The following is a 10,143-nucleotide window of genomic DNA, read 5'->3' on the forward strand; positions in this document are numbered from 1 at the left end:
ACTGTCTGACCTTGCAAGCTAGCCATCTAACATAATGAACTAATACTGATAATAATTCCCATATTCTTATGCCAAATGTTTGTTCTTTATGTATCCAAGATTACAAGCTGTCTGTAACAATAACTCACACAGAGCTCTTTGTTAAATCTGCAGACAAAGAAGCTCAAAAGGTATAAATATGGGAAAACTTCCTGTATGACTTGGCTCAGAGATTTGGAAGAAACACCTCCCTCTGGGCCGGGTGCAATAAGACTCCACATTAATGGGCTCATTAAGGCGTCTTGTATCTCACTCGCTGATTTATGATACAACAGTACCATAAACTTTATCTTTTATGTATCCCCATTAAAAAGTCTAGTGCATACATTTTCTTTGCTCAAAGCTTAGTCTGGCTTCAACCTTTATTTCAAATCAGTTAAACCTGAAAAGGAGTGAAAAGTAAGTAAGTTATCAGCTGTTAAAGTGTGTGTACATGTTTTGGGGACAGCCTGTATAATCATTATAAAGATGGGTGAGAGTAGAACAGTGGTTTTCATCCTGGGGGAAGGGGCAATTTTACCTCCTAAAGGACATTGGGCAGTGCCTGGATACATTTTTGGCTGCCATCAACAGGGGAGTGGGTTGGGGATAGAGGGCGCTACTGGCATCTAGTGGGCAGAGGCCAGGCATGCTGCTAAACTGCTAAGCATCCTGCAGTCCTACAGGGCAGACTCTTACAGCAAAGAATGATCTGGGTGTGTGTGTGTGTGTTGCTGCGGCTGAGAAACCACGGAGTACAGTTTAACCAGCAAGCACATGAATTTTGGATTCAGATGATCGGGGTTTGAATTCTAGCTCTGCTGCTCACAATCTGTGTGATCTTTGTCAATTTACATCATGACTCTACGTCTCAGTGTAATCCTCTTGGAATGGCATTAATAATAGCACATATTTATAGGCCTGGTGGAAGTGGTAAACAAAAGAGTACAGCAGGTCCTCAAATAAGATTGTTTTGTTCAACGCTGTCTTGTTACAATGTTGATGAAGAGAAAAAGAATTCAATTCCAGGCCAGGGCCACTGCCTGTGTGGAGTTGGCACATTGTCCCCATGTCTGCGTGGTTCTTCTCTGGGTACTCCCGCTTCCTCCCACACCCCGAAGGTACGCACATTAGGTGAATTAGTGTGTCTACCTTGTCCCACTATGAGTGTGTGTGAGTGGTCCTGCGATGGGGCGTGTTGTCTAGGGTTGGTTCCCACCTCGTGCCCTGAGCTGCCAGGATAGGCTCCAGCCACCTGCATCCCTGAACTAGAACAAGCAAGTTGGAAAATAATTCTTACTTGATTCAATTAATGTTTGTTAAGTTTATGTATCACTCACATTTATTTCAATGTTTAATGTGAAAAGTGTTTTGGGTCTTGAGATAGAAGTTTGGTGATATTTTTGTGACCAGAAATATGCCATGAGAACTTTACTATTGTTTATATCGATTAGCCTAGGGGTTTTGGTGGTGTTACACAGAGTTTCACTTAAAATTGTGGTTTCCAAGAATCTACTGACGATGTTAAGTGAGGACTTACTGTGTATGTAAAACACTTGACTAATTCCTGGCAAAGAACAATTCAATAAATATTAGCTGTCATCACCATCATTTTTTATTCCAGATGCTTTTGCCATTATTCTCTGAGAGTGAAGGTGGCGGGCAGCTGAATTTGTTCATTTGGCTGTCTTCTGCCTTCCTCTGCAATTTCACAAACATCCCCAATTCTTGGTGCTGGGAGAGGACACTGTGATGGAAATTGACAATTCATGGTAATTACTACATTAGTGCCAATTCAATCATGCTAATGAGCTGCTGACATGCTTTAACGATGAGTCACTCACTAGTGTTATGACAGTTACTGCAACAAAACAATTTCGTGTCAGTATCTAGATGAGTAACTTGTTCCATGAAAATGTAGGGGGAAAAAAGCAACCCATCTCTTGGGTCACAGTTTTATTGGGTGCTCATCTCTCCTTTAGAAGCCAGAAATGAAGCCATGTTCTCCCTCGTTATTGCTAGTGATGACATATAGTCTGAGAGCTGTATATGCTAAATCACTTATTCATCACAATGCACACATAAATGTTCCATCATATACATATTTATAAGTATTTTTGCATTACAGAGGGTATCAAGCTTGTTAAATATTTGCCAACAGATTTTTTTTTTCTGAGAAGGAATTCAGACAAAGAACAAGAGATCAATAGTTTAAAGACAAAGTTGAATCCATCTACCAATTTTTTTAAAAATCAAGGTATTTGGGGGAATGTATAGTACAGTATTTTGTCATAGCAAGTAGACACTTTCAACAAAGCTACCCAGTTGGGGCTCATTAAGGAAGTCTCCATGCCCATTTTGCCTTTTTCTTTTTACAAACCTCTTGCTTTATTTAGTGGCTGTAAAGTCTTAATTAATACTGTGAGATAAACCAAGACAAAAGGGGACAATAAGCCAGCTGTCTGGAAACTTGATTCTATACAAAAGAGGAGAGAGAAGGAACAAAAAGAAACGGTTTTGTGTCATGTGCCCAAAGATATTTTTGTGATCTGGCTGCAAAGATTTGAACCTCCTTACAATGTGAGTGACTGCAGGGGGAGGCCAAAGGAAATGGTGCATTTGCTTCAGTTTTGCTTGCTCAGGGGATTGAGCAGTTTGGGTAGGTGATGAAGAAAGAGGGAACAAGCCCTAACCAGTTTGGCTCAGTGGATAGAGCGTCAGCCTATGGACTCAAGGGTCCCAGCTTCGATTCTGGTCAAGGGCATGTACCTTGGTTGCGGGCACATCCCCAGTAGAGGGTGTGCAGAAGGCAGCTGATCGATGTTTCTCTCTCATCGATGTTTCTAACTCTCTATCCCTCTCTCTTCCTCTCTGTAAAGAATCAATAAAATATATTTTAAAAAATTAAAAAAGAAAAAAAGAAAGAGGGAACAAGAGGAAGAATTACCAAAGCACACTAGCCTGATGCCTTATCTGTGGAAACGGACTCCTCAAGTTCAAATTACAGCGTTGCCATTTGCTCTCATGACTTTGGTTTTTTTACTCTATGCTTCAACTTCTTCAATGTGCAAAATGGTGAATTACTATGGAAATTAAATTAGTGAACACTGACAAATTGCTAAGGAAAGTGCCTGATACATAGCAAAAGTTATTATTAATTTTCTGAGAATAAAGGGTGGTGGTGACTTTAAGGTGAATGTCCTACATCTGTTGATATTTTTCTATGTTATTTGCCAATAACATTTTCTATGTTATTTTTCTATAGATTTTCCTTTTATTCCTTTTCTTTCTTTTCTTTCCACAAGCAGCAACTGCTTAGCTGAAACTAGGATTGATTAAAGAGAGTGGATTTTTTCCAAGAGTTATTGATGGCAACTCTAAGAAAAAAATCTGCAGCTATTTAAAATATAACAAACAAAGGGCTAAGGGAAGGTTCTGTTGCTACCTGTTAAAAACCTAGAATGGATTTCTTACTGAGCACACATCAATAGGAATAATTTTATTATTACAGCCACGCTTTGTGTGACTGGTGATTACTCAGCACCCTAGTAGATCCTTTTGAAGCTTCATAATAATAATCAGACAAGATAGTTGTTAACGTTTCTCATTTTGTTAGGGGCAAAAATAGAATATTGGGGACTAGCTTTGGGTGTGGGAAATATTAATCATGCTCTGTTTACCACGATTGCCTTGTGTTGGTTAAAGAAAGGACATTCTGACCTGGCTGGGAGTTGTATGCCCCCAGGACCTGGGAGTCAACCTTGGACCTAGGAATCAAGCTTGCAACCATTCTCATTCAAGAACTGCCTATTATCATGGAAAGATTAACAAGCTTGTTGCCCAAACAAAGGAGTCCAACCTCAGCCTCCTACTTCCCCCTGCCTGTAATCCCTACTTCCCCATGTAATCCTTGTCCTACCTTATATAAACAGCGGGTTTATGGGAGCGCTGCAGAGCAGATTTTTGTGAATGACCTAATCCTCTCCCATAATGCCAGCAGTATTGGAATAAATGCTCATATATGATTCAACTGTGTCTCCGCTTAATTGGCTCAAGTAGTGACAAGGCAGCACGGACCCATTGGTTGTCCAGTTACAACTTTACAGATGAAGAAAATGGATTTAGGGATTGCCTTTCAGAATTCACTCAAGAAAGTGGCAACTGTGGTCTGAGACAGGGTCCTCAGATCCAGGACATATTCTGCCTCACCCGCACCAAAAGGTCCTCTGCCCCAAACCATCACATCTATGGGCTTTGTGTTTGTGGGTTTTTAATATTTCAATTTTTATTGAATTTCTTAGGGTGGCATTGGTTAATAAAATTATATATATTTCAGGTGTAAAATTCTATAATCCATCATCTATATGTGGTATTATGTATTTGTTAGGGGCAAAAATAGAATATTGGGGACTTGCTATGGTTATGGGAAATATTAATCATGCTCTGTTAATCATGATTGAACTTCTGTTGGTTTAAGAAAGATCATTCTAACCTGGCTGGGAGTTGTATGCCCCCGGGACCTGGGAGTCAACCTCAGACCTGAGAGGCAGTCTGGGACCTGGTAGTCCACCTTGGAATGTGGTCCAGCCTTATTCAAGATTGATTATCATGAAAAGATCAACATCCTTGTTGCCCAAACAGTGGAGTCCCACCCCGGCCTGCATTGCCTACTTCCCATGCCTGTAATCCCTACCTCCCCATGTAATCTTTGTCTTACCCTGTATAAGCAGCTGGTTTATGGTGTTGTAGAAGACCGAAGAAACCCAAGTGATGCTTAGAGAAATGGAGTTTACAGCTTTATTACACTGGTGGTCTCAGAGGAGTTGCCTCCAGAGTCTAAGCAAACCAATATGGTGGAAGCCCTTCTTTTATCCCCTTTTGGTTTCTTTGTCCCCCAAATATGGATGGGGACTTCTGGACCTTTCGTGGACTTTGCAAAAAGCCCCGTGGGTTGGAATGGGAGTCTTGAGATCACATCTAAGGGCCTGGCCTGGTGCCAGCACTGATAACTCCCTCCGGGGGTTATGTATTGTTCATGGTTTATGGCCTCTGTAAAATGTGAGCATTTGGGTAACAGGTCTTGCAAGACCAGATTGTGGAGGAAAGGGGCAGTGACTTAATTACAGGTTATCAAGAATGTATATTAGGTTACTGCACAGATTCAGATTGCTAGCCCCCCGAACATGAGGGTTACATTGGAATTAGCCTTTTAGCCTTCTCAGGGGGGTTCTGCAGAGCAGATTTTTGTGGATGACTGCTCTCCCATACTGCCAGCAGTAGCAATAAATGCTCATGTGATTCAACCCTGTCTCTGCTGAATTGGCTCAAGTAGTGACAGGTAGCCCAGACCCATTGGTTGTTCGCTTTCATGTTCACCACCCAAAGTCAAGTTTCCTTCCGTCACCATTTATCCCCCTTTACCCTCATCTACTAGCCCTTCCCGTTTCCCTCTGATAAACCACCATACTGTTGTCTATGTCTATACAGTTCTCTTTTTTTTATTAATCCCTTCATTTTTTTCTCCCAGGCCCTCAGCCCCCTCCCCTCTAACAGCTGTCAGTCTGTTCTATCTATGATTCTGTCTCTATTTTGTTTGTTAGTTTATTTTGTTCACTAGATTTCACTTATGAGTGAAATTATATGCTGCTTGTCCTTCTCTGACTACTTTATTTCACTTGTTAAATTTATCTGGATTCCACTCAGGATTCCTCCAAAAATTGAAAAGTTTTTATATGGGCAGGATACCACATAAGCTATTATGAGGCATTTGTATCTTTGCAGAGCAATTTTATTTGTTTGGTATTTTTTTTTCATTCATTCATCATATTTTTACCTTATTCCAGGAAAGATTTTCTATGGTGAACACAATTTGCCATTAACTTGCAGGACCCTGAAGGAATGACAAAGTGGTGGGAGCCTGTGGATCCCCTGGGTGGGAGATGGTACCCAGAAGTGAGGCAAAGGGGATGGAAGCTGAACTGGGAAGAAGAGATGCCACCCCCAAGTCTGACTCCTTTCACATCAGTCCTGAGCCTGGCCATGGCTGTGAAAAGGGCTCACTGACATTCTGTGGGAAACACAAAATGAATTAACTATAAATACCGTAAAAGGAGGGCCACATAGGCAAACATAATACCTTTGTTCCATGTATCACAGAGGTCGAATATTACAGAGGTCAAATACTGTTTGGCAGTACTGATTAGCAGAGAAATACCAGAAGTACTAGATGGGGATTGCCTCTTCTCAAAGCAAGAAACCAGAAAACAGTCTTGCCCCACCTTACAGTATATGAAGTTGACTTTGGCACCTCCGTGAAGGCTCTCATGGTGCTTTAGACACACTAGACATTCAAATATTCCTGTTTTATAATAAAACTAGAGGCCCAGTGCACGAAATTTGTGTGGTACAAGAAGTTGACTTCGGCACCTCTGTGAAGGCTCTCACGGTGCTTTAGACACACTAGAGCAGGGGTGGGCAAACTTTTTGACTCAAGGGCCACAATGGGTTCTTAAACTGGACCGGAGGGCCGGAACAAAAGCATGGATGGAGTGTTTGTGTGAGGCGATTGACCGCCCCACAGAGGGAGGCCCTGCCCACCACCTCCGGCCGGGTAGTCTGGGCCTCCCTCTTTGGGGCAATCGCAGAGCCCCCCGGCTGGTGGCTTGGGCCTCCCTATGCAGGGCAATCATGGGGCAATGGTGGGGACCCCGACAAATTGCATCGCACCCATCTTGGCGGTGGCAGTCAGTGCTGGGTCGCCGCGGCGCCTGTGACTCAGGAGAGACCGAGAGGTCAGCAGTTCAGCCCGCTCGCCAGTCCCCGTCCACCCGAGCCTGCTGCGTGCACAGCCTGGTGTTTGGTCATCCGTTCGGTTGTTTTGGATGTTACGGACCCTGGCTCTTTATATATTAGGATTTCCACCTAAGTTAAATTTCTATTAGTAGAAGGGATTTGCTTTTTAAATATTTCCTTAATTTGATATTGTAGAGAACAATAATAATTTTAAAAAACTACCCAGGAGACTCTCAGTCAATAAATGTGGATTTTGGCCTAAATTTAACCTAACCTGACTGTGCCTTTGGGTAAATTGTTTTCCTCTTTAGTTTTCATTTTCGAGATTTACTCAAAATCGACACTAGGTGGTGCTGGCATTACACTTCTTACATCACAAAAGTCAAATTTAATCAGATTTATTGTTTCCAATTTGTTTTTTTTATCTTTATTGTTGAAAGTATTACATATGACCCCCTCTCCCCCCTCCCCCCATTGACCTCTTCTAATCTGCCCCCACGCCCTGCCCTAGGCCTTCACCACCCGATTGCTGTGTCTATGGGTTATGCATATATGCATACAAGTTCTTTGGTTTATTGTTGACCTCTTCTAATCTGCCCCCACGCCCTGCCCTAGTAGGCCTTCACCCGATTGCTGTGTCTATGGGTTATGCATATATGCATACAAGTTCTTTGGTTGATCTCTTCCCACCTACCCACCCTCCCTCCCCGACCTTCCCTCTGAGATTCCACAATCTGTTTGCTTCACCAGTTCTGGTAGATGTGTTGAGCAGGGTTGTTGTAAAAACAAAATAAAACAAACACAAACTATAGTATTTCAAACACAATTTTTCTGAGAGGCAGTGTGAAAAGGAAATTATAATAGAAAGTGATAAAAAGTGTGCTAATCTTTGGCTTTTGATTATTTAGAATACCCTAGGCCAGTGGTTCTCAACCTGTGGGTCGCGACCCCTTTGGCAGTTGAACGACCCTTTCACAGGGATCGCCTAAGACCATCCTGCATATCAGATATTTACATTACGATTCATAACAGTAGCAACATTATAGTTATGAAGTAGCAACGAAAATAATTTTATGGTTGGGTCACAATATGAGAAACTGTATTTAAAGGGCCAGAAAGTTGAGAACCACTGCTTCTAGGCTTTTAGGCAAGAAAAGAGAGTGCTCTAATGCATTTTTAAAATACATTTCTTAGGAATGCAAAGATAGAATGTTTACTTCCATGTGACAAAGAGTTCTTTTTTCTGTCTAGCGGAGTCCACCGGATTTCTTTCCTATTTTTAAATTTAAAATAGTCATGCGCAAATCATTAAAATCAAGTTAAAAACAATTCTGAATTTTCTACAATCTTAGATTTAAAATTGGCCTTTGATGGTTTTCAATTTAAAAGTACTCTTTTCCATTGTGACCTTGAGACTTTGAAAAGCGCCCCCCCTCCCCGCCCCCCGCCTGGCACCTTGAGCCCAAGTAAATGGTATGTGAATGTATAGCTTTATTCTTGATTTAATTTAAATACCTCCTATCACTTAACAGTTTCCCCTTTCACTTTGGAGAAAGACGGGTCTCATGAACACAGAATGGGGGTTAACTAAGTGATTATTCCTGGTCTTCCAAGGGCAGGAATAGAAAACAGGGAAAACTTTTCCCAGAAATCCTGCTGTTTGTTGTGTGGGAAAGTTGAGTACACAAAGGAGATGCCCACCAAGTAGTCTTGGCAAGGTACCTGCTGGGGGCAAGAGGTCCTGAGCACAGCTCCTCCTATCTCTGGAGTGCTGTCACTGGACAAGAAGCCCTGTATTCAGTGATGGACTGCATGTGGGTGAGTAGGGAGGGGAAGGGGGTAATGCTTAATATGCATGAATGGCTGACACGTAATATGCATTAAAGACGGTATGTGTTATTTATTTAGCCTCACAATAGCCCTACACATGGCAACACAGGCCCGGAGAAGTCTTTGCCCAAGATTGAATCAAGAATCTGTGCTTTTAACCATGAACCTACATCATCTCCCTAAATAAGAGCAAATGCTTCTACCGTGACTACTGGATGCCAGATGCTGATACTGTAATATGTGCTTTACCCATAATTCTTTTCATTCTCACAACCCCATGAGGTAGGTATTATTGCCCTCATTTTACAGCTGAGGAAACTGAGGTACAGATCAGTTAAAAGGTTAAGAGTGATGGAAGTTGAGTGTGTAATTAAAGATAAGACTAAAATAAAGTCCATTTGAAAGATACACAGCACATATGGAATTCAGCTCTGACCTCCTCCCCCTTCTCCTTTTCCTGGAGGTTCTCTCACTTCCATTGATGGCCCCCTCCAGGCTGCCCGCGAGCCTCACCGCCTCTCTTTGGTGGCTTTGGTCTAAGCAGGAATGAGCTTCTTCTCTTGGTGCTTCTTGTCAAGGGTGGGATGTAAACAACAAAAAAGAACAACAAGACACTGAATACAGAGGGAGAACAGGAAACTAACTTCTGCACTGAGCACTACACCCTGAGATACGGCTACTTTAGCAACCAAGTTCTGGGGCAAATTCACTGGAGCCTGCCTGCTTCTCAGCACCATCCTGCCCTCCAGGGGTGCCTCTCTCTACCTCTCTTCAGCTCCCCGCACAGCCACGGCCTTGGACTCCTCGGTAAATGTTTGTTTCCTCTACTTTAATTTACAATGTTAGATCCACTCTTCCGGGGAGAACACCTGCCTCCCTACAGCAATGGGTGTGTAGATGGTTGGTCAGGAGAGAGTGTGAGGGGGAGGTTGCTCCATCAAAGGTCAAGACCCAGGGAGATAACGTGTTACTTCACCTGTTAGCAGGAAACAAGGCCAAGGGGCCTGCTGGTTCTGCCACTGACAGAAACTCCAAGAGAAGAAGGAAGAGTGCTGTTGGGTTTCCCGCCCCCATTCACAGGTCTTTTAAAATAAAAAAGCATTTTTTATTTCTTGGAACTTTGGTTTTCTTATGTATAGAATGAAATTACTGAAAAATCCTCTAAAATCTACCTGATTCTGATAGTCTCTGATTTTTGGACTCATTTTAAGAGATATTTTGAGAGAATAAAATTGAGAGAATAAAAATAGTAGCATATGTACAAATTCTTATTTTATTTTTTTGTTTTGTTTTTAATATATTTTTATTGATTTCAGAGAGGAAGGGAGAGAGAGATATATATAGGAACATCAGAGATGAGAGAGAATCATTGATTAGCTGTTTCCTGCATGCCCCCTATTGGGGATCAAGCCCCAAACCCGGGCATGTGCCCCTGACCAGAATCAAACCCAGGACCCTTCAGTCTGCAGGCCAACGTTCTATTCATTGAGCCAAATCTGCTAG

Source organism: Myotis brandtii, unplaced genomic scaffold (genome assembly GCF_000412655.1).
Source record: "Myotis brandtii unplaced genomic scaffold, ASM41265v1 scaffold123, whole genome shotgun sequence".
Classification (NCBI taxonomy): domain Eukaryota; kingdom Metazoa; phylum Chordata; class Mammalia; order Chiroptera; family Vespertilionidae; genus Myotis; species Myotis brandtii.